Source organism: Arachis ipaensis, chromosome B8, assembly GCF_059453495.1.
Source record: "Arachis ipaensis isolate K30076 ecotype BB chromosome B8, ASM5945349v1, whole genome shotgun sequence".
NCBI classification, from domain to species: Eukaryota; Viridiplantae; Streptophyta; class Magnoliopsida; order Fabales; family Fabaceae; genus Arachis; species Arachis ipaensis.
The window spans coordinates 34,830,427-34,854,842 of record NC_142443.1 but is presented as its reverse complement, the minus strand read 5'-3'; the positions used below and the strand labels follow the sequence as shown (position 1 = coordinate 34,854,842).

The window sequence follows — 24,416 nt, the reverse complement described above, 5'->3', positions numbered from 1 at the left end:
TGCTCAAAGACGAGTAAAGTTTTAAGTTTGGTGTTGGAAAAGCATAGCTTTTTTCTTTCAACTACCATTCATGGCACCCAAGGTTGGAGACTCCTCTAGAAAGAGGAAAGGAAAGGCAGTAGCCACTCCCTCTGAATCTTGGGAGATGGAGAGATTCATCACCAAAGCCCACCAAGACCACTTCTATGAAGTAATGGCTGAGAAGAAAGTGATCCCTGAGGTCCCTTTCATGCTCAAGAAGAATGAGTATCCGGAAATCCGAAGAGAGATCCGGAGAAGAGGTTAGGAAGTCCTAACCAATCCCATTCAAGATGTTGGGATTCTCATGGTGCAAGAGTTCTATGCTAATGCACGGGTTATCAAAAATCATGACATTAGTGTGAACCCAAATCCAAAGAATTGGATCACCATGGTCTGAGAAAGAATCTTAGATTTCAGCCCGGAAAGTGTGAGGTTGGCATTCAACTTGCCTCTATTGCAAGGAGATCATCATCTTTACACTAGAAGAGTAAACTTTGATCAAAGATTGGATCAAGTGCTCTCAGATATCTGTGTAGAAGGCGCACAGTGGAAAAGGGATTCCCAAAGCAAGCCCATTCAGTTAAGAAGGGTTGACCTTAAGCCCATAGCTATAGGATGGTTGGAGTTCATTCAAAGATCCATCATCTCTACTAGCAACCGGTCAGAAGTGACTGTTGACAGAGCCATCATGATTCATTGCATCATAATTGGAACTGAGGTGGAAATACATGAGGTGATTCCTCAAGAACTGTACAAGGTGGTTGAGAAGCCTCACACCAATGCAAGGTTAGCATTTCCACACCTCATCTGTTACCCATGCAATTCAACTGAAATTGTTATAAATGGAGATGTCTCCATTTGGGAGGATAAGCTCATCACTAAGAAGCGGATGGAGCAAACCAGAGAGCATGCACAAGAGCCTGTGCATCCTCCTCATCATGAGATCCTTGAGATGCCTCAAGGGATGTATTTTCCTCCCAAAGCTATTGGGATCAATGACAAACTTCTCTTGGAGAATTGAGCACTAACATGGAGCAACTGAGGATGGAACATCAAGGGCATGCCACCACCCTCAATGAAATAAGAGAAGATCAAGGAGTCATTAGGGAAGACCAAAGGGCTATGAGGGAAGAGCAACAAAGGCAAATGGATGACATAGAAGAGATCAAGCAGCACATTGGATCCTCAAGAAGGAGCACTAGGCGCCACCATTAAAGGTGGACTCGTTCTCTTTTATTCCTTTCCTTTATTATTTTTCTGTTTTCTGTCTGTTTTATTTTCTATTCTCTTGTTCTAAGTTGCATGATCATTTGCATTGTTGTCTTTAAGTTTTAAAATGTTTCATACATCTCTCACCATGCTTAAAAAAAATTATTTGGAAAGAATTGAGAGATACATGAATTTCAAGTTTAAAATAAGATTAGTTTAATTATGTTGATGTGGTGGTATTGCTTTTATTTTCTGAATGTATGAATAAATATTGCATATTTAAAGTTGAAATTTATGAATGTTGGCCCTTGAAAGAATGATGATGATAGTGAAATATTATTGGTAATCTGAAAAATCAATAAAATTGATTCTTGAAGCAAGAAAAAGCAGCAAAAGGAAAAAGAAAAAGCTTGCATGCGAAAAAAAAAGAAAGAAAAAAAAGAAAGAAAAAAATAAAAAAAAAAGCAAAAAAAGACAATAACTCTTTAAACCAAAAGGCAAGGGTAAAAGGGCCTAAGGCTTTGAGCATTAATGGATAGGAGGGCCCAAAGGAATAAAATCCTGGCCTAAGCAGCTCAATCAATCTGTCCATAACCATGTGCTTGTGGCGTGAAGGTGTCAAGTGAAAAGCTTGAGACTGAGCGGTTAAAGTCGTGGTCCAAAGGAAAAAGAGTGTACTTAAGAACTTTGGACACCTCTATCTGGGGACTCTAGCAAAGCTGAGTCACAATCTAAAAAGGATCACCTAGTTAAAGTGTTTGTGGCATGAATGTATCCGGTGTTAATACTGGAAAACAGAGTGCTTAGGGTCACGGCCAAGACTCTAAAAGCTGTGTTCAAGAATCAAAATAAGCTTAACTAGGAAAGTCAATAATATCATCAGGATTCTAAGTTCCTAAGAATGTCAACATCTCTGAGTTTCAATGTATAGTGAGATGCCAAAACTATTCAGAAGCAAAAAGCTACTAAGTCCCGCTCATCTAATTGTAACTAAGCTTCATTTGAAACTTAGAAATTTATTGTATCTTAATTTTCTTTTTTATCCTACTGTATTTTTAGTTGCTTGGGGACAAGCAACGGTTTAATTTTGGTGTTGTGATGAGCGGATATTTTATACGCTTTTTGGCATCACTTTAATATAGTTTTTTAGTGTGGCAGATTTCCAAGTTGAAGTAATGGGGGACCCCCACGAAGACCCGAACACACGGTGGAAGCTCCATGTCGATGGAGCCTCCAACCAGACATTCGGAGGGGCAGGAATGATTCTCGAAAGCCCAGCCGGGGTAGTTTATGAGCAGTCAATCAGATTCAATTTTTCAGTCTCAAACAACCAAGCAGAGTATGAAGCCCAGATCGGCAGCCTACTTCTAGCAAAAGAGGTCCAGACAACGCGACTGGAAGTCAATAGTGATTCCCAAGTTGTTACCTCCCAGATCAAGGGAACTTACCAGGCCAGAGATCCTTTGCTTCAAAAGTATTTAGAAAATGTGAAGGATTGGAGTGAGGGTTTCGACGAGCTCACGATCCAACATGTCCCCAGGGAGAGGAATGTCAGAGCCAACCTCCTCTCAAAGTTGGCAACTACGAAGCTGGGATCTGGGAATTGATCCCTAATCCAAGGGCTAATTAAAGAGCCAAGTAACCTTGTACGTAGCGCAAGCAACGGACACCCCTTCGTAGGTAGACCTAATTTTGGCTTTCTTGAAAGATGGAAACCTCCCCGAAGACAAATAGGAGTCAAAGCGGCTAAGACGGGAGGCAGCCAAATATGTGGCCATACAAGGCCAACTATACAAGCGAGGACTCAGCCAGCCCCTGTTAAAATGCTTGCAACCCGACCAGACAAGTTACCTCCTAGGAGAGGTTCACGAAGGTTGCTGTGGACACCATATTGGGGTGAAGGTGTTGTCCTGGAAGCTCATTAGAGCTGGCTACTACTGGCCGTCGATGATGGCAGATGCCCAAGAATTCGTGAAAAGGTGCAAAAAATGCCAGGAGAATACCAACTTCCACAAGTCCCCAGCAACGGAGCTCAATTCAATGATGGCCGCCCGACTTTTTGTCCAATAGGGAGTCGACCCTTCTGGGTCCGTTTCCTGTTGGGCAAGGGCAAGTCAAAAATTTAATAGTAGCCATCGACTACTATACAAAATGGATTGAGGCAGAGCCATTGGCGAGTATATCATCGGCTAGTTTTCAAAAGTTCATGTGGAGGCAAGTAATCTCCAGATTCGGAATTCCAGAAGTTGTCATTTCTGAAAACCCAATGCATTTTGCGGACAGGAAGTTCGGGGAGTTCCTTTCAGGGTTAGGAATCAAGCAGAAGTTCTCTTCAGTGGAGCACCCACAGAGCAACAGACAGGTAGAAGCAGCAAAAAGGTCATCCTTCAGGGCCTAAAGAAACGATTGGACAAGAAAAAGGGCTCCTTGGCAGACGAGCTAGCCTCGGTCCTATGGTCGTACAGGACGACTCCCCAATCTTTAACCAACGAGACCTCGTTTAGACTCACCTACGGGGTCGACACGGTGATCCCGGTCGAGGTCGGGGAACCAAGCCCAAGGATTCTCCTTGGAGGCTCGGAGGAAGCAGTCGAGAAAGACCTAATCGACGAAACCAGGGAGATGGCCCATCTCATAGAAGTTGCGTTAAAACAAAGGATAGCCTTGAGGTACAACTCTCAGGTGTTGAAGAGGGATTTTGAGGCAAGTGACCTCGTTCTGCGATGAAACGATATAGCGATACCGACCCCAGGGGAAGGGAAGTTGGCAGCCAACTGGGAAGGCTCGTATAGGATAAAGGAAGCACTCGAAAAAGGGGCTTACAAGTTGGAGCACCTGAATGGGACTGAAATACCCAGGATATGGAACACAGCGAACCTAAAGAGATTCTACCTCTGAGAGGCAACCCACTAAACCCATGGGTTCACTTTCTTTCGTTTGCTAGTTTATTTCCTTCATTGTTATCATTTCATCATCTCATTTTCATTGTTATTATTGAGTTCGTTATTTAGATACCTCGTTCCATTATAAGTACCATGAGCATTATATTGTCATTCTATTCATTCTTAACATTACCACTTTCTTACGTGGCGGACCGGGATTGATCACCTCGGTAGCCCTAGTCGCATCAAAGATTCGACAAGCAAAGTCTACGGCCTACCGGCCCAACCACAAAGCTAGAAAATGGCGAATCAAATATTTTGCAAGGGTAACTAATCGGCCTACATGCGATAAAATAATATATATATATATATACACCGACTAAACGATAAGGCGAATAAAATAAAAGCTTTGTCATAAAAGGGGCAACGCAAGGGCCCAATAAGTCAGTATTCTACAATCAGGGCAACACATCGGCCCAGTAACTCACAAAATATAAATATACAATCCAAACCAATATGGCTACAACTATTGAGGGGGAGCACCCCCTTTCATCGGGATGTCCACGATCTTACCATCCTGGACCATCTTGAAGGCCCCAATCAATGAGGTATCGAAATCGGGAGCCAAGACGGCGATCTGGGCCTTGATCCCATCTTCAGTAGCCTAAACAACCTTCTTGGCACTCCTTACAACATCCTTATTTCCCTTTTTTAAAGCAACGACCTCCTGCTTAGCTGTCTTGGCCGACCTCTCGAGCTGCTGCTCTGTCAGTTTTTTCAATTTCCCCTCCAAGTCTTTGACCTTGGCCTCGACAGAAGCAGCTTGGCCCCGAGCAGAGTTCAAGTCCTTGTAAGGGAGAGGTCGTGCTCCACCAACAGATTAATCTCAGAAGCGTCCTCCTCATCCTTCTTTTCCTTTTCAGTAAGACTGGTCTTGAGGACCTCCTCCGCGGACTTCAGGTCAGTGATCTCCTTCTGGACAGCCCGAAGTTTCCCCTCCAGAACTTGGCACTGGGCCAGGATCGGTTTCACCTTCCGGGCAATGGTGGCGTCACGGAGGAGGCTACGATAAGTCCACTTAGTCTGGACAGCAAGGTCTTCCTCCAAGAAAAACTACTCGGTCCCCGGGCGAAGATGAGAGTCGATGAAGCCTCTAGCATCGAAACTCTTCTCCATTACAGTCAGAGCCTTCTCGAAATCCATCTTCTGCTTCTTGGGGTTGGTGACAATGGACAGCTCGGGATCGATCTCAAAAGTGGCTTCCCGTCCTGGGGTATTTTCTTTGTTAACGTCGGTCGGAGGGTTCTTGGGTGGAATGCTCCCAGAAGGCTGAAAGCCAGCCTGTTCCTTGGTAGCATCCCGACCACTGCCTTCCCTGGCAACTTCGGGACCCGGACCCTCAGAATGAGTGGCAAAGGAGTCTTCATCGTCACTCTCATTAAGAAAGTGAGCCATCAAATCTGCCATAGTAGTTTTTCCATCGGCCATGGCAACTACGGAAAAATGCAAGACATGAGTTAAAAATCCAGTTATAGAGGAAATCGGAAAACAAGTTAGCGATAAAAGGAAAACAAGAGTATGGTATAAGACGAAGAGGCGACCTACCTACGTGGGCCAGACCGATTTTCCGATCCCCTAATACCAGATGAGGGTTCAGGTTTCTAGAACCAAAGATCGCCAATAATACATCGGCAATCCGGTGATTCTCTTCGTCCATACCCTCATAAGTCTCTTTTATTAAATAATCTGATCCCGCCCCGAAGCTGCAATAAGTCGGGATCTTTCTTTCCCCCTCCAGGGTAAGCCAAAAGGGGTGGTGACCAGGGATGGGTCTCACTTTAAAAAAGGAACTTTTAAAGTTGTGGAAAGAATCTTCGAAGAGCCCAAAAATCCTACGGCCCTGAACAGCCCGGAAAGACATACACCTTTTTTTTCGTTTTCCCCTCACGAGAAGGGTTAGTAAGAAGGAAGAGGTACAAGAAGAAATTCACAAAGGCCGAGATCTGTAGGTGTTTGTACACCAATTCAAAACAATGAATGGCAGCCCAGATATTGGGTTGAAGCTGTGACGGGGCAACGTCGCAGCGGTTTAACAAGGACATCTCGAATGGGGAAAAAGAGAGACGAACGCCCAGAGTGGTAAACATGGGTTTATACACCCAAAGCCAGTCGGCCACCCGAGGCAAAGCCAAATTCTTATAGCACACCCGCTCGCGATCTCCGGGGACATACACCTGATGATTTGCTTCCTCGGGACCCCCTACACAAGGCGCTGGAATCCCGAAGAGCTTGGAGTTCTTCCCTAGTTACCCGGGACGGTGTATCCTTGACATCCGCAGTTACCCAGGCATACCAATCGATTATGTTTGGAGCTAGTGGGCGAGCCATACCTATAGGGGGCACCACCCAAGTTAACCCAAGAGGTCGCTAAATAAAAAAGATAAACAAAACGGATCTAAAACTATGCATATCGCTAATCTATGACGCCTACAGTAGTGAATTCGCTATGAATACCTAAATGGTACCCACTGACAACTATCTACCATACCTATTTAACAATTATGAATCGCAGCAGAAAGGCAAAATGGCGCGCATAGCAAAAATAACAGTCACAGGACAAGGTTTCGGAACAAGAAAGTAGTAAAAGAGCGTGGAACACTTACCAAGAGATGTGCAGGACAAGAAAATTGTGTAGAGCCTTCTTCAAGGATGATCCAAAGAAAGAAAAATAAACAGAGGCGAACGCAGAAGTGAGCAAAAGAGAAATGAGAAGGAATAAGGAGGCGAGGGAGTTTTTAGAGTATGGGAATAGTAACCGTCGAAAGAAGAGGCGTGAAGGGGCAAGGGCTCAAAAGTCTTTTCCTAACTTTTAAATCAATCAGTCATAATGAGCATTAAATGCTCCACACAAAGATCGAGGCAGCGATTGACGTCTCCCAAGAACGGGTAAAGAAGGCTAGCGCATAGGGGGCACGCCCCTATGACGAGTGGCTGACGTAGAACCCTACTGAGGAGGAGTCGAAGAGAACGCACCAACCACAGTGATCGTGGCCGCAGCTGACGCGTTGGGGCACTGTTTCGGTCCAGTCCAACACGCTCAAGGTCTGGGTTCAGGCACCCGCTCGACCCGACGGCCGGTCAACAACCGACCAGGAGAAAACCTGTGTCGCCACCCCTTTTGCATAATCAGGGACAGCTGGGAAGGAAATTTCCAGGAAAGAGGATCTATCCATGAGGGCCCACACACGTACAGGCTATATAAGGGGAGGACCCTACCCCTCCCCCAAGTACGTCATTCCTTTTACTCTAATTGCCACATTTTCGTACAGACTTTTACTTGGGCGTTAGAGTCCTTGCAGGTGGCACATCCCCCTACTCCTCAAATCGTCGGCTCGCCAAGACCTCAACTGCACTCCTCAGCATCTAAAGCACCCGACCCGTTTGGCTCACGACCGAACAATTGTGTATCAAAATTTCTGTACTGTGAATCAAAATTTCTGTGTTCTAATTTTTTGAATATATATATATAAGATGAAAAAGACAATGATGACGATGATGAAAAAAAAAAGAAAAATAAATTAAATAAGAGAAGTAGAAGAAGACAACATTAAAAAAGAAGATGTAAAATAAAGCGAAGAATAAGAGAAGAAAAAGAATGACTATATATATACACTTGGAAAATTGTGCATTGTTACTTAATTGAGTATTTAATTAAAAAAGCTTCAACGTTTAGTTTTATTTTTATAATATACTTTTTATTCTTTGGTATTTATATGTACATGATAGCTTTATAAAACAACTACTTTAAATTTGTATCAGATATGTATTGTTTCTACAATTAAAAACCATAAAACTTTTATAGTGACATAGTATGTAAACAACATAATAAATTAAAGTAGTTACACTATAAGAAAAAGTGTTTTTTTTTTACGCCAAAAATCGACGGTTATTTCTGTCGTCGATATTTTTCGACGGCTTGCTGTCGATTTTTTCAAAAAAAAATTAAAAATAAAATATTAAAATCGACGGCCAACTCGTCGATATTTTTATGATGAATTAATCTTGGTTCTATTATCGTCACACTGTCGACGAACGAGGGATAGAAAATACTTTTATTTTAAAATCGACGAATATGGCGTCAATTTTATTATTTAAAATATCGACAACATTTACTGATGAGCGGATAATTTATACGCTTTTTGACATGGTTTTTAGTATGTTTTTAGTAGGATCTAGTTACTTTTAGGGATGTTTTCATTAGTTTTTATGTTAAATTCACATTTCTGGACTTTACTATGAGTTTGTGTGTTTTTCTATGATTTCAGGTATTTTCTGGCTGAAATTGAGGGACTTGAGCAAAAATCAGATTCAGAGGTTGAAGAAGGACTGCTGATGCTGTCGGATTCTGACCTCCTTGCACTCAAAGTGGATTTTCTGGAGCTACAGAACTCAAAATGGCACTCTTCCAATTGCGTTGGAAAGTAGACATCCAGGGCTTTCCCGCAATGTATAATAGTCCATACTTTGCCCAAGTTTAGACGATACAAACTGGCGTTCAACGCCAGCTCTCTGCCCAATTCTGGAGTTCAGCGCCAGAAAGGGATAAAAAACCAGAGTTGAACGCCAGAAATGGATCAAAACCTGGCGTTCAACTCCACAAACGGCCTCTGCACATGGAAAGTTAAAGCTCAGTCCAAGCACACACCAAGTGGGCCCCGGAAGTGATGAACGTGACAATCATCATCATTCCCTATAAACGCGTGCCTGACAACCACTTCCGTTCTACATTAGATTGAATGAGTATCTCTTAGATCTCTTAATCAGAATCTTCGTGGTGTAAGCTAGAATGATGGTGGCATTCAAGAGAATCCGGAAGGTCTAAACCTTGTCTGTGGTATTCCGAGTAGGATTCAATGATTGAATGACTGTGACGAGCTTCAAACTCGCGATTGCCGGGCGTAGTGATAGACGCAAAAGGATAGTAAATCCTATTCCAGCATGATCGAGAACCGACAGATGAATAGCCGTGCCGTGACAGGGTGCGTTGACCATTTTTACTGAGAGGATAGGATGAAACTATTGACAAGGGTGATGCCTCCAGACGATTAGCCGTGCTGTGACAGGGCATTTGGATCATTTTCCCGAGAGAAGACCGAAAGTAGCCATTGACAGTGGTGATGTATCACATAAAGCCATCCATGGAAAGGAGTAAGACTGATTGGATGAAGATAGCAGGAAAGCAGAGGTTCAGAGGAACGAAAGCATCTCTATTCGCTTATATGAAATTCTCACCAATGATTTACATAAGTATTTCTATCCTTCTTTTATTAATTAATTTCGAAAACCACATTACTATTTTATATCCGCCTGACTGAGATTTACAAGGTGACCATAGCTTGCTTCATACCAACAATCTCCGTGGGATTCGACCCTTACTCACGTAAGGTATTACTTGGACGACCCAGTGCACTTGCTGGTTAGTTGTGCGAAGTTGTGAACCATGGTATTGGCATCATGTGTTTGGCGCCATTACCAGGGAAAGAAAGAGCAATGAATTTTACATAATCAAAGTGTAATCACAATTTCTGCGCACCAAGTTTTTGGCGCCGTTGCCGGGGATTGTTCGAGTTTGGACAACTGACGGTTCATCATGTTGCTCAGATTAGGTAATTTTCTTTTTGTTTTGTTTTCAAAAAGTTTTCAAAAAAAATCTTTCAAAATTTTTTCTTTTGTTTTCGAAAAAATAAAAATGTTTTTTTTTTAAAAAATATATTTGTTATTCAAAATTTTTAAAGAATGAATTCTAGTGTTTCATGAAGCATGTGAAGCCTGGCTGGCTGTAAAGCCATGTCTAAATTCTTTTGGACTGAGGCTTCCACTCATAAGTATATGAAGTTGGATGAAATATCAGCTGTTGTATACATGAGAGGTATCTATGTTTGCTGAAGCTTGGCTGGCCATTGGCCATGTCTAGTGTTTTGGACCGGAGCTTTCATTGAAAGCTTGGCTGGCTAGTGAGCCATGTCTAATTCCTGGACTGAAGCTTTAGACTAACATGGCAAGATTCCTGGAATTCATATTAAAAATTTTGGAATCCTTATTTTTTCTTTTACAAATAATTTTCGAAAAAAAATAAAAATAAAAATAAAAAAAAATAAAATAATACAAAAAAAATTAGAAAATCATAAAAAATTCAAAAAAATATTTTTGTGTTTCTTGTTTGAGTCTTGAGTCATGTTATAAGTATGGTGTCAATTGCATGTTCATCTTGCATGTTTTTCAAAAATTATTATGCATTCATAGTGTTCTTCATGATCTTCAAGTTGTTCTTGGTAAGTCTTCTTGTTTGATCTTTGCATTTGCATGTTTTGTGTCTTTTCTTGTTTTTCATATGCATCCTTGAATTCTTAGTGCCTAAGCATTAAAGAATTCTAAGTTTAGTGTCTTGCATGTTTTCTTTGCATTAAAAATTTTTCAAAAATGTGTTCTTGATGTTCATCATGATCTTCATAGTGTTCTTGGTGTTCATCTTGACATTCATAGCATTCTTGCATGCATTCATTGTTTTGATCCATAACTTTCATGCATTGCATCATTTTTCTTGTTTTTCTCTCTCATCATAAAAATTCAAAAATAAAAAAAATATCTTTCCCTTTTTCTCTCATCAAATTCGAAAATTTGAGTTGACTTTTTCAAAAATTTTTAAAATCAAGTTGTTTCTTATTAGTCAAATCAAATTTTCAATTTGAAAATCTTATCTTTTTCAAAATCTTTTTCAAAAATCAAATCTTTTTCAAATTTCTTAGTTATTTTCGAAAATTCTAAAAATATTTTTCAAAAATCTTTTTCTTATTTTTATATCAAATTTTCGAAAATAACAATAACAATTAATGTTTTGATTCAAAAAATTTCAAGTTTGTTACTTGCTTGTTAAGAAAGATTCAAACTTTAAGTTTTAGAATCATATCTTGTGATTTCTTGTGAATCAAGTCATTAATTGTATTTTTAAAAATTAAATCTTTTTTTTCAAAAATTAATTTCTATCATATCTTTTCAAAAATATCTTCTTATCTCACATTTTCCAAAAAATTTGATTTCAAAATATCTTTTCTAACTTCCTACCTTCTTATCTTTTCAAAATTTGTTTCAACCAACTAACTAACTTTTTGTTTGTTTCTTATCTTTTTCAAAACCAACTAACTAACTCTCTCTCTCTCTAATTTTCGAAAATATCTTCCCTCTTTTTCAAAATTTCTTTTTAATTAACTAATTATTTTAACTTTTGATTTTAAAATTTTTGAAAAAAAATTACTAACATTTTTCAAAAACTATTTTCAAAAAGCACTAACTCTTTTTCAAAAATTATTTTCGAAAATTTCTTCTCTCTCATCCCCTTCTATTTATTTATTCATCTACTAACACTTCATCCCACCCAAATTCGAAACCCCTCTTCTATCTGTGTTCGAATTTCTCCTTCTTCTTTTCTTCTACTAACACAAGGACCTCTATACTATGATATAAAGGATCCATATTATTATTATTTTCTCTGTGCCCTCTTCTTTGTCATATGAGCATGAGCAAGGACAAGAACATTCTTGTTGAAGCAGATCCAGAACCTGAAAGGACTCAGAAGAGAAAATTAAGAAAAGCTAAATTACAACAATCCAGAGATAACCTTTTAGAAATTTTCGAACAGGAAGAGGAGATGGCAGCCGAAAATAATAATAATGCAAGGAGGATGTTTGGTGACTTTACTGCACCTAATTTCAATTTACATGGAAGAAGCATCTCCATTCCTGCCATTGGAGCAACCAACTTTGAGCTGAAACCTCAATTAGTTTCTCTGATGCAGCAGAACTGCAAGTTTCATGGACTTCCATCTGAAGATCCTTTTCAGTTCTTAACTAAATTCTTGCAGATATGTGATACTGTTAAGACTAATGGAGTAGATCCTGAAGTCTACAGGCTCATGCTTTTCCCTTTTGCTATAAGAGACAGAGCTAGAATATGGTTGGACTCTCAACCCAAAGACAGCCTGAACTCTTGGGATAAGCTGGTCACAGCTTTCTTAGCCAAGTTCTTTCCTCCTCAAAAGCTGAGCAAGCTTAGAGTGGATGTTCAAACCTTCAAACAAAAAGATGGTGAATCCCTCTATGAAGCTTGGGAAAGATACAAACAGTTGACCAAAAAGTGTCCTTCTGACATGCTTTCAGAATGGACCATCCTAAATATATTCTATGATGGTTTATCTGAGCTATCAAAGATGTCATTGGACACTTCTGCAGGTGGATCCATTCACCTAAAGAAAATGCCTGCAGAAGCTCAAGAACTCATTGACATGGTTGCTAATAACCAGTTCATGTACACTTCTGAGAGGAATCCTATGAGTAATGGGACGCCTATGAAGAAGGGAGTTCTTGAAATTGATACTCTGAATGACATATTGGCTCAGAACAAAATATTGACTCAGCAAGTCAATATGATCTCTCAGAGTCTGAATGGAATGCAAGTTGCATCCAACAGTACTCAAGAGGCTTCTCCTGAAGAAGAAGCTTATGATCCTGAGAACCCTGCAATAGCAGAGGTGAATTACTTAGGTGAACCTTATGGAAACACCTATAATCCATCATGGAGAAATCATCCAAATCTCTCATGGAAGGATCAAAGGCCTCAACAAGGCTTTAATAATGGTGGAAGAAACAGGTTTAGCAATAGCAAGCCTTTTCCATCATCCACTCAGCAACAGACAGAGAATTCTGAACAAAATACCTCTAATTTGGCAAACTTAGTCTCTGATCTGTCCAAGGCCACTGTAAGTTTCATAAATGAAACAAGGTCTTCCATTAGAAATTTGGAAGCACAAGTGGGCCAGCTGAGTAAGAGGATCACTAAAATCCCTCCTAGTACTCTCCCAAGCAATACAGAAGAGAACCCAAAAGGAGAGTGCAAGGCCATTGACATAAGCAAAATGGCCGAACCTAAAGAGGGAGAGGAGGACGTGAATCCCAAGGAGGAAGACCTCCTGGGATGTCCAGTGATCAATAAGGAGCTTCCCTCTGAGGAACCAAAGGACTCTGAGGCTCATCTAGAGACCATAGAGATTCCATTGAACCTCCTTATGCCCTTCATGAGCTCTGATGAGTATTCCTCTTCTGAAGAGAATGAGGATGTTACTGAAGAGCAAACTGCCAAGTTTCTTGGTGCAATCATGAAGCTGAATGCCAAATTATTTGGTATTGAGACTTGGGAAGATGAACCTCCCTTGCTCACCAATGAACTAAGTGATCTGGATCAACTGACATTGCCTCAGAAGAAACAGGATCCTGGAAAGTTCATAATACCTTGTACCATAGGCACCATGATTTTTAAGGCTCTGTGTGACCTTGGTTCAGGAATAAACCTCATGCCACTCTCTGTAATAGAGAAACTGGGAATCTATGGGGTGCAAGCTGCTAAAATCTCCTTAGAGATGGCAGACAATTCAAGAAAACAGGCTTATGGACAAGTAGAAGACGTATTAGTAAAGGTTGAAGGCCTTTACATCCCTGCTGATTTCATAGTCCTGGATACTGGAAAGGAAGAGGATGAATCCATCATCCTAGGAAGACCTTTCCTAGCCACAGCAAGAGCTGTGATTGATGTGGACAGAGGAGAATTAATCCTTCAATTGAATGAGGACAACCTTGTGTTTACAACTCAAGGATCTCTCTCTGCATCCATGGAGAGGAAGCATAAAAATCTTCTCTCAAAGCAAAGTCAAACAAAGTCCCCACAGTCAAACTCTAAGTTTGGTGTTGGGAGGCCACAACCAAACTCTAAGTTTGGTGTTGAACTCCCATATCCAAACTCTAAGTTTGGTGTTGGAGAGTCTCAACAATGCTCTGAACATCTGTGAGGCTCCATGAGAGCTCACTGTCAAGCTATTGACATTAAAGAAGCGCTTGTTGGGAGGCAACCCAATTTTTATTTATCTAACTATATTTTTCTTAGTTATATGTCTTTATAGGTTCATGATCATGTGGAGTCACAAAATAAATATAGAAATTGAAAACAGAATCAAAAACAGCAGAAGAAAAATCACACCCTGGAGGAAGCACCTGCCTGGCGTTCAACGCCAGAACAGAGCATGGTTCTGGCGCTGAACGCCCAAAATGGGCAGTGTTTGGGCGCTGAACGCCCAGAACAGGCATGGTTCTGGCGTTCAGCGCCAGAAATGGCCAACAAATGGGCGTTGAACGCCCAAAATGGGCACCAACCTGGCGCTGAACGCCCAGAGTTGTGTGCAAAGGCATTTTACATGCCTAATTTGGTGCAAGGGTGTAAATCCTTGAACACCTCAGGATCTGTGGACCCCACAGGATCATCTCAGGATCTGTGGATCCCACAGGATCATCTCAGGATCTGTGGACCCCACAGAATCATCTCAGGATCTATGGACCCCACAGGATCCCCATCTACCTCCACTCACTTCTTCTCACCTCTCTTTCACACAATCCCATAAACACCCTTCCCCAAAAACCCTTCACCAATCACCTCAATCTCTCTTCCCCATCACCTCTTCACCACTCACATCCATCCATTCTTCCCCATAAACCTACCTCATAAACTCCACCTACCTTCAAAATTCAAAACCAATTTCCCACCCAAACCCACCCTAAATGGCCGAACCTTAACTCCCCTCCCTCCCCTATATATAGCCCTCCATTCTTCCTCATTTTCACACAACACAACCCTCTCCTCTCTACTTGGCCGAAACACACTTCACCCCTCTTCTCCAGATTTTCTTCTTCTTCTTCCTCTATTCTTTCTTTTATTGCTCGAGGGCGAGTAATATTCTAAGTTTGGTGTGGTAAAAGCATAAGCTTTTTGTTTTTCCATTACCATTGATGGCACCTAAGACCGGAGAATCCTCTAAGAAAGGAAAAGGGAAGATAAAAGTTTCCACCTCCGAGTCATAGGAGACGGAAAGGTTCATCTCCAAAGCCCATCAAGACCACTTCTATGATGTTGTGGCCAAGAAGAAGGTGATCCCTGAGGTCCCTTTCAAACTCAAAAGAAATGAGTATCCGGAGATCGGACATGAAATTCAAAGAAGAGGTTGGGAAGTTCTAACAAATCCCATCCAACAAGTCGGCATCCTAATGGTTCAAGAATTCTATGCCAATGCATGGATCACCAAGAACCATGATCAAAGTAAGAACCCGGATCCAAAGAACTACGTTACAATGGTTCGGGGGAAATACTTAGATTTTAGTCCGGAGAATGTGAGGTTGGCGTTCAACTTGCCCATGATGCAAGGAGATGAACGCCCCTACACTAGAAGGGTCAACTTTAATCAAAGGTTGGACCAAGTCCTTATGGACATATGTGTGGAAGGAGCTCAATGGAAGATTGACTCCAAAGGCAAGCCGGTTCAACTAAGAAGATTGGACCTCAAGCCTGTGGCTAGAGGATGGTTGGAGTTCATTCAATGCTCAATCATTCCCACTAGCAACCGATCTGAAGTTACTGTGGATCGGGCCATCATGATTCATAGCATCATGATTGGAGAGGAAATAGAAGTTCATGAAGTCATCTCTAATGAACTCTACAAAATAGCCGAAAAGTCATCCCCCATGGCAAGGCTAGCTTTTCCTCATCTTATTTGCCATGTATGTTACTCAGCTGGAGCTTTCATAGAAGGAGACATTCCCATTAAGGAAGAAAAGCCAATCACTAAGAAGAAGATGGAGCAAGCAAGAGAGCCCATTCATGGAGCTCAAGAGGCACAAGAAGCTCATCACCATGAGATCCCGGAGATGCCTCAAATGCAATTTCCTCCACAAAACTATTGGGAGCAAATCAACACCTCCCTAGGAGAATTAAGTGCCAACATGGGACAATTAAGGGTAGAACATCAAGAGCACTCCATCATGCTTCATGAAATAAGAGAAGATCAAAAAGTAATGAGGGAGGAGCAACAAAGACAAGGAAGAGACACAGAAGAGCTCAAGGACATCATTGGTTCCTCAAGAAGGAAACGCCACCATCACTAAGGTGGATTCATTCCTTGTTCTTATTTCTTCTGTTTTTCGTTTTCTATGTTATGTGCTTACTGTGTTTGTGTCTTCATTACATGATCATTAGTAGTTAGTAACTTTGTCTTAAAGTTATGAATGTCCTATGAATCCATCACCTCTCTTAAATGAAAAATGTTTTAATTCAAAAGAACAAGAAGTACATGAGTTTCGAATTTATCGTTGAACTTAGCTTAATTATATTGATGTGGTGACAATGCTTCTTATTTTCTGAATGAATGCTTGAACAGTGCATATGTCTTTTGAAGTTGTTGTTTTAAGAATGTTAAATATGTTGGCTCTTGAAGGAATGATGACTAGGAAACATGTTATTTGATAATCTGAAAAATCATAAAAATGATTCTTGAAGCAAGAAAAAGCAGCAAAGAACAAAGCTTGCAGAAAAAAAAAATAGGCGAAAAAAAATAGAAAGAAAAAGAAAAAGCAAGCAGAAAAAGCCAAAAGCTCTTAAAACCAAGAGGCAAGAGCAAAAAGCCAATAACCCTTAAAATCAAAAGGCAAGGGAAATAAAAAGGATCCCAAGGCTTTGAGCATCAGTGGATAGGAGGGCCTAAAGGAATAAAATCCTGGTCTAAGCGGCTAAACCAAGCTGTCCCTAACCATGTGCTTGTGGCGTGTAGGTGTCAAGTGAAAACTTGAGACTGAGCGGTTAAAGTCAAGGTCCAAAGCAAAAGAAGAGTGTGCTTAAGAACCCTGGACACCTCTAATTGGGGACTTTAGCAAAGCTGAGTCACAATCTGAAAAGGTTCACCCAATTATGTGTCTGTGGCATTTATGTATCCGGTGGTAATACTGGAAAACAAAGTGCTTAGGGCCACGGCCAAGACTCATAAAGAAGCTGTGTTCAAGAATCATCATACTGAACTAGGAGAATCAATAACACTATCTGAACTCTGAGTTCCTATAGATGCCAATCATTCTGAACCTCAATGGATAAAGTGAGATGTCAAAACTATTCAAGAGGCAAAAAGCTATAAGTCCCGCTCATGTGATTGGAGTTATGTTTCATTGATAGTTTAGAATTTATAGTATATTCTCTTCTTTTTATCCTATTTGATTTTCAGTTGCTTGGGGACAAGCAACAATTTAAGTTTGGTGTTGTGATGAGCGGATAATTTATACGCTTTTTGACATGATTTTTAGTATGTTTTTAGTAGGATCTAGTTACTTTTAGGGATGTTTTCATTAGTTTTTATGTTAAATTCACATTTTTGGACTTTACTATGAGTTTGTGTGTTTTTCTATGATTTCAGGTATTTTCTGGCTGAAATTGAGGGACTTGAGCAAAAATCAGATTCAGAGGTTGAAGAAGGACTGCTGATACTGTTGGATTCTGACCTCCCTGCACTCAAAGTAGATTTTCTGGAGCTACAGAACCCAAAATAGCGCGCTTCCAATTGCGTTGAAAAGTAGACATCCAGGGCTTTCCAGCAATGTATAATAGTCCATACTTTGCCCAAGTTTAGATGACGCAAACTGGCGTTCAACGCCAGCTTTCTGCCCAATCCTGGAGTTCAGCGCCAGAAAGGGATCAAAAACCAGAGTTGAACGCCAGAAATGGATCAAAACCTGGCGTTCAACTCCACAAACGGCCTCTGCACGTGGAAAGTTAAAGCTCAGCCCAAGCACACACCAAGTGGGCCCCGGAAGTGGATTTATGCATCAATTACTTACTTCTGTAAACCCTAGTAGCTAGTTTACTATAAATAGGACCTTTTACTATTGTATTAGACATCTTTGAATCTTTGGATTATCTTTTGATCCTTTGATCATCTTTGGACGCCTGGTTCTTAGATCAGAGGGGCTGGCCATTCGGCCATGCCTGGACCTTTTACTTATGTAATCTTAACGGTAGAGTTTCTACACTCCATAGATTAAGGTGTGGAGCTCTGCTGTTCCTCAAAGATTAATGCAAAGTACTACTGTTTTCTATTCAATTCATCTTATTTCGCTTCCAAGTTATTCATTCGCACTTCAACCTGAATGTGATGAACGTGACAATCATCATCATTCCCTATGAACGCGTGCCTGACAACCACTTCCGTTCTACATTAGATTGAATGAGTATCTCTTAGATCTCTTAATCAGAATCTTCGTGGTGTAAGCTAGAATGATGGCGGCATTCAAGAGAATCCGGAAGGTCTAAACCTTGTCTGTGGTATTCCGAGTAGGATTCAATGATTGAATGACTGTGACGAGCTTCAAACTCGCGATTGCCGGGCGTAGTGACAGACGCAAAAGGATAGTAAATCCTATTCCAGCATGATTGAGAACCGACAGATGAATAGCCGTGCCGTGACAGGGTGCGTTGACCATTTTCACTGAGAGGATAGGATGAAACCATTGACAAGGGTGATGCCTCCAGACGATTAGCCGTGCCATGACAGGGCATTTGGATCATTTTCCCGAGAGAAGACCGAAAGTAGCCATTGACAGTGGTGATGTATCACATAAAGCCAGCCATGGAAAGGAGTAAGACTGATTGGATGAAGATAGCAGGAAAGCAGAGGTTCAAAGGAACGAAAGCATCTCTATTCGCTTATCTGAAATTCTCACTAATGATTTACATAAGTATTTCTATCCTTCTTTTATTAATTAATTTCGAAAACCACATTACTATTTTATATCCGCCTGACTGAGATTTACAAGGTGATCATAGCTTGCTTCATACCAACAATCTCCGTGGGATTCGACCCTTACTCACGTAAGATATTACTTGGACGACCCAATGCACTTGCTGGTTAGTTGTGCGAAGTTGTGAACCATGGTATTGGCATCATGTGTTTGGCGCCATTACCGGGGAAAGAAAGAGCAATAAATTTTACATAATCAAAGTGTAATCACAATTTCTGCGCACCATTTACCGTCGATAAATTTAAAGGGTCTAAATCGCTTTTTATAATCAGATAAATGGTGGAAATTTAAAATATAAAATAGACGTCTAAGATTTGCTTTTATTATAAATTAAAATCGACAAATATGCCGTCGATTTTTATCACTAAAAACACAAATACCCGCGACCTCTTCCCGCCTCCAAATTTCTGAAACCCAATTCCCCAAATTTCCCATTTCATCCCCAAATTCTCCAATCACCAGAAACACAATTCCCCCTTTTCTACCCCAAATTCACGGTTGCGCCGCCGTCATTCTCCGTTGCCGTCGTTCCTCCGTCTTGCGCCACCGTCACGCTCTGTTCCTATAGTGCCTCTGTCGCTCCTCAAGTTCGCGCCACTGTCTCTCCTGTTGCTCGCGCCGCCGTCGCTCCGCTGCTGCCGTGCCACCGTTGCTCCTCCTACGTTGGTCCTTCTCCGCTCTCTCTTACACATGTCTTCTCTCTCTCAATCGAGCTCACAAGAACTTTTTCTGTTATTGTTACTGAACTTCCAAATTCCATTGTCTTGTTTCTCTTTTAGGGCTCTTGTTTTTGCACTTGGTTCTCCAAAATTTTTAATTATTTGTTATTCCAAACATTTGGCATATATTTCTGCATTTATTTTCCCATTATTATGCTCTCTCCATTCCTGCTTTTTTTCAGATTAATTATTCTCCAGCTTGATGTTTATTTGGACTGTTGTTTTGTTTAATGCTTGCAGGTGACTAACTTAAGAGGAGCTGAACATATGTAAGCTGCTGTTAAAAGGTTAGTACACCTCCTGTTGCGCCGTCTTGCCTGTTGCTTCGCTGTGTCATTTTGGTAGATCCTCTGTTCTCTGATCCTTTGCTGTCTTGTTGAGTTGTTATTGCCTTAGTTATTTTTTTGTAATTGATGTGTCTTTGTTGCTATTGCTGTTGTGTTATTGTTGCTGTTTTGTTGAATTTCTTACTATGTTGTTGAGTTTTTGTTGTTATTGATATATTGATAGACTAGATTGATAGACTAGATTGGCTATATAGCAGTAGAAACTTTGGACTTTGCAGGCTATATGTTGGTAGAATTGACATTCTATAGCTGTTTACACACAGCACCAATTGCATTCAGAAAATCATGAGCATAGCCATGCTCATCTCCCCTCCAAAACCATTCTCATAGCCATTGCAGTGGCCACTACAGTTACCGTACTTCTCACCATTTTTTTTTCCTATTCTTGTTTCGTCGACAAAGTCTTCCAATAAGAATGGAGCCTGCAAGGATAAGAATCCAAGAGGGCTTCATGACACAAGCAGCATACTCATTGCTTCAGCAAAGTTGAGCATTAGTTATAGTCCAGGTAAATTGCAAACACTTAATTCATTTGCATAGTAATTATGTGTTTCTAGACATGAATTAACTGCTTATGCAAATCATCACATGAATTTGCATTCCCTTGGTCTGATGGTAGGTCACCAGCAGCACCTAAATTCAAAGGAGTACAAGTTTTCACATACAAGGAGATAGAAGTGGCCACAAATGGATTCAGTGAAGCAAATTTCATTGGTAATGGAGGGTTTGGTTTGATGTACAGAGGAGTCCTAAGTGATGGTACTTTGGCAGCAATCAAGTTGCTACGCAGAGAAGGTAGGCAAGGGGAGCGTGCCTTCAGAGTAGAGGTGAGTTGAGTGTGTTAGCTTCATTTAATGATATAATATATCTCTTTTGTTTTTGGTTACCAATGCAATGATTTAATATCTCCTTGTTTTTATCTAGCTCTATCCCTCTATCCCTCTATATCTCCTTGGTTACCAATGCAATGATTTAATATATCCTTGGTTACCAATAAGAAAGAACATCTTGGTTGTTGGATCTATAGTAATGGGCTTGGTCTGACTCTGTGAAATGCTTGTTCCAGTTCCAGTTACTAATATGATTAGTTGAACCAGAATCCCTGCGGCTTCTATCATTGCATGATAACAAGTATTTGAGATATTTCAAAGGTCATCATGACAGGTTTGCTATTTCGAATTATATGATATAATGCTCATGTACTATCCATTTTTTCATATAACAAAATGCATACTTGTTCTTTTTCTAGGGTTGTCTCACTTAGCTTGTGCTCCGGAAGGAGTACTTTATTTTTGGATCTCTTGATCGAACTGTTTTACTATGGGATCAAAGGGCTGAGAAGTGCCAGGTATGGCATTTGCATCTCTGCTTGTTTATATCCTGTATATCTTCTTTATCTAATACATGTAACTCTTTTAGGGGATTCTTACTTACTTTATATACAAAATAGGGACTTTTACGTGTACAAGGAAGGCCTGCTATTTCATATGATGATCAAGGGCTTGTTTTTGCAATTGCCTTTGGAGGATACATAAGAATGTTTGATGCTCGCAAGTATGAAAAAGTAAGCAAATTTTGCACAAAAATACTTATAAAACTTGGTTCTTACATTGGTTTTATAATTTGGAATATTGATTGTGATATACTCTAATTATCTCGTATGGTAAAATTCACTCTACAGGGTCCCTTTGAGATCTTTTCTGTTGGGAGAGATATTTCTGATGCAAATACAATGAAATTTAGTAACGATGGGAGACTCATGCTTTTAACAACTGCAGATGGGCATATTCATGTTCTTGATTCATTTCGTGGTACACTTGTTAGTATCTTTGTTACTTAAACTCAGCTCACTTCTACTTATGCTTTATTTATATATGCTTTGATAGGATTTCTGTGTGACTATTTTTCTGTCATATGTATATAGTTATCAACATATAATATCAAACCTGTCTCGTGCAACTCCACGTTAGAAGCTTCTTTCAGTCCAGAGGGAATGTTTGTAATATCAGGTAAGCACTTTTTACATCAATGGAAAATTGTCAGTTCATGATTCACTTGTTCGTGCATTTAAAAATATTGTAATACTTTCCTCTCTTTCATTTGTAACCATAAGATGATGATCATCAATGTTGCAATACTTTCGAATTGATTAAAAAGACAGAGACAATGAATTCACGATAGAGTTGGTCAATGTGCAGTGTTCAACACTTGTATTTTTTAAAATTTTGGGAATAAATTAGACTAAATTATTAAGTGTTATAATTAGAAAAAAGTTAAAAGTTATTCTTAATATTTAATTTGTATCAATTTTTTATTCTTAATATTTGAATATGTTTTAATTTTATCCTATGGGTTAGCTCAATGTTTAACTCCCACCTATTTTGCAGCGAGTAGGACAACCACAGAGTTCTCAAAGGGAAGATGATTCTGATGATCTTGATGACTCGGATGATTATTTAGACGAGTATGAGTAGGTTATTTATTTTAGTTTGAATATTTTGTATTATTGGTGGATTGCAATTTAAACAAATATAAGTCTAAGTTTAGTTATTTATCTTGTCTTGAGTTTTTATGTTAGAAGATTATTTATTATTTTGATAAGTTTGTAAACTTATTATCTAATATTTAGTATAAATTTTATTTTTATATTTAAAAGTTTATTTGTCTTATTATCTAATATTCTGTATAAATTTTATTTCTATATTTAAAAGTTTATTTGCATTAATTGTTTACTATTCTTCAAATAAAAAAAATAATTAAAAATGTGGCTATTAAAATCGACGACAACGTTGTCGCTTTTTAAATTTAAAATAGACAAAATATAGACGAAGGAGCTGGCGGTATCTAAATAATTAAATCGACGGCAATTGTGTCGATTTTATATAATAATATCGACGACAAAGTTGTCGATTTTATTAAATCAAATATTGACAAAGATGACGTCGATTTTAAATAATAATATCGACGGCAACGTTGTCGATTTTAGTAAGAAGGAAAAATTTCCAAACTCATATTATAGACGGAAAAGCTGTCGATTTTATTAAATTATTATCGACGGCTACGCGAGCCGTCGATTTTATTAGAATTTTAAAAAATCGACAAGCTTTATAGTGACCATCCCCGCCATCCATTTTGCCGTCAACTTTTAATATTATCGACAGTTTAGCCGTTGATTTGGCCGTCGATTTTAACGATGTTTCTTGTAGTGTTAGTTATATATAAACGGTCTTCTTTCATCGCCTTAATTTGATAATGCTAATAATCAAGTATGTACACTTGCCTACCTTTTGGATTGATGCAAATTAAGTATTAGTTGTTAATATAGATTCAAATTAATAATTGATTGAGGGAACTCTAATTTAGTTTGTTGGACAGATCTAACATCAAACTAGTTTCATAAAATGAAATATATTTTAAGCTCAACATTGATGTTTATTTTTGGACATATAAAATAGTGATCTTAGGGAAATAATAATTATTTTAGGAGTATGATTAAGAGAAAGAACATATATTATTATTGATCTTGTACTTAACAAAAATAATATAAGTTTGACATAATTAGATTTGTTAGAATATATTAGGATCAATTAGTATTTATTAGAATTATTTAGTATATCTGAATATTTATTATAGAATATTACGTTTTTATTGTTACTATTCTCTTAGTACCTATAAATATCCTTTTGTATTGTATCATTTCAGACAACTTGAATACACACAAACCTTTTATCTATTACTGCTCTCTCTTACCTTTCTAATAAGATTATTGTTGATGTTTTTTACTTACGTTGAATTTAATTTTTAAATAAAGGAAGTTCTCCTATCACTACTCAAGCACACTCTCCTTTCTTTTTATTATTGTTATTATTATTTAAAACTTGTAAAAGCTAATAATTTGTTGGAACTTCAAACCAAAGCAACAGCTAACCTTACTCAACGACTGTAATCAAAACAGCTGGAATACCAATGCACATATTTACTTCTTGAGAAAGTATAAGAAAAAACAACACTTTTTATGAACAACGTGAATAATAGATTAAAAAAGAAAAGTTAATTTTAATTTCAAAAATTAAATTTTGAATTAATTAGGTTTAATCATAATTTTGAATTTTTTTTATTTTTGCTGCAACTGCTCTCTCGCAATCCTATGCTATCGCTGCTGACTGTATCGCAACCCCGATATCCCCCGTAGCTGCTGTCTCGTTACTTATTTCTTATTAACTAAGTTGGATGTTCATTTTACTATGTATGCGGATGGTTTTTTCATTCTAAAGTGGATGTTTATTTAGATATACCATTGGTATTTTACTTGATTTGCTTGATTCTGTATGCACATGCTCTATAGGATGTTCATTTTACTATGTATGCGGATGGTTCTTTTCACTAAGATGTGGATGTTTATTTTGGGTCATACCATTTGGATGAACTAAGATGAGGACGAAGAAGAGACGCGTCGCGTCGTCGTGGTGTGACTGTACGACAGGCAGCCTTCTTTCTCGACAGGAATGCGCATCGCAGGGGAGCAGT

At 39.2% G+C, this 24,416-nt stretch overlaps 1 non-coding gene across 1 annotated transcript; it reads right to left on the bottom strand.

Moving 5' to 3' along the window:
* Nucleotides 1-12,213: 12,213 nt before the first annotated feature.
* LOC148547670 (small nucleolar RNA R71) lies at nucleotides 12,214-12,321 on the bottom strand. Its single transcript, XR_015897251.1, has one exon. It is a non-coding gene; the product is annotated as a small nucleolar RNA R71 (small nucleolar RNA).
* Between the last annotated feature and the right edge of the window lie 12,095 nt (nucleotides 12,322-24,416).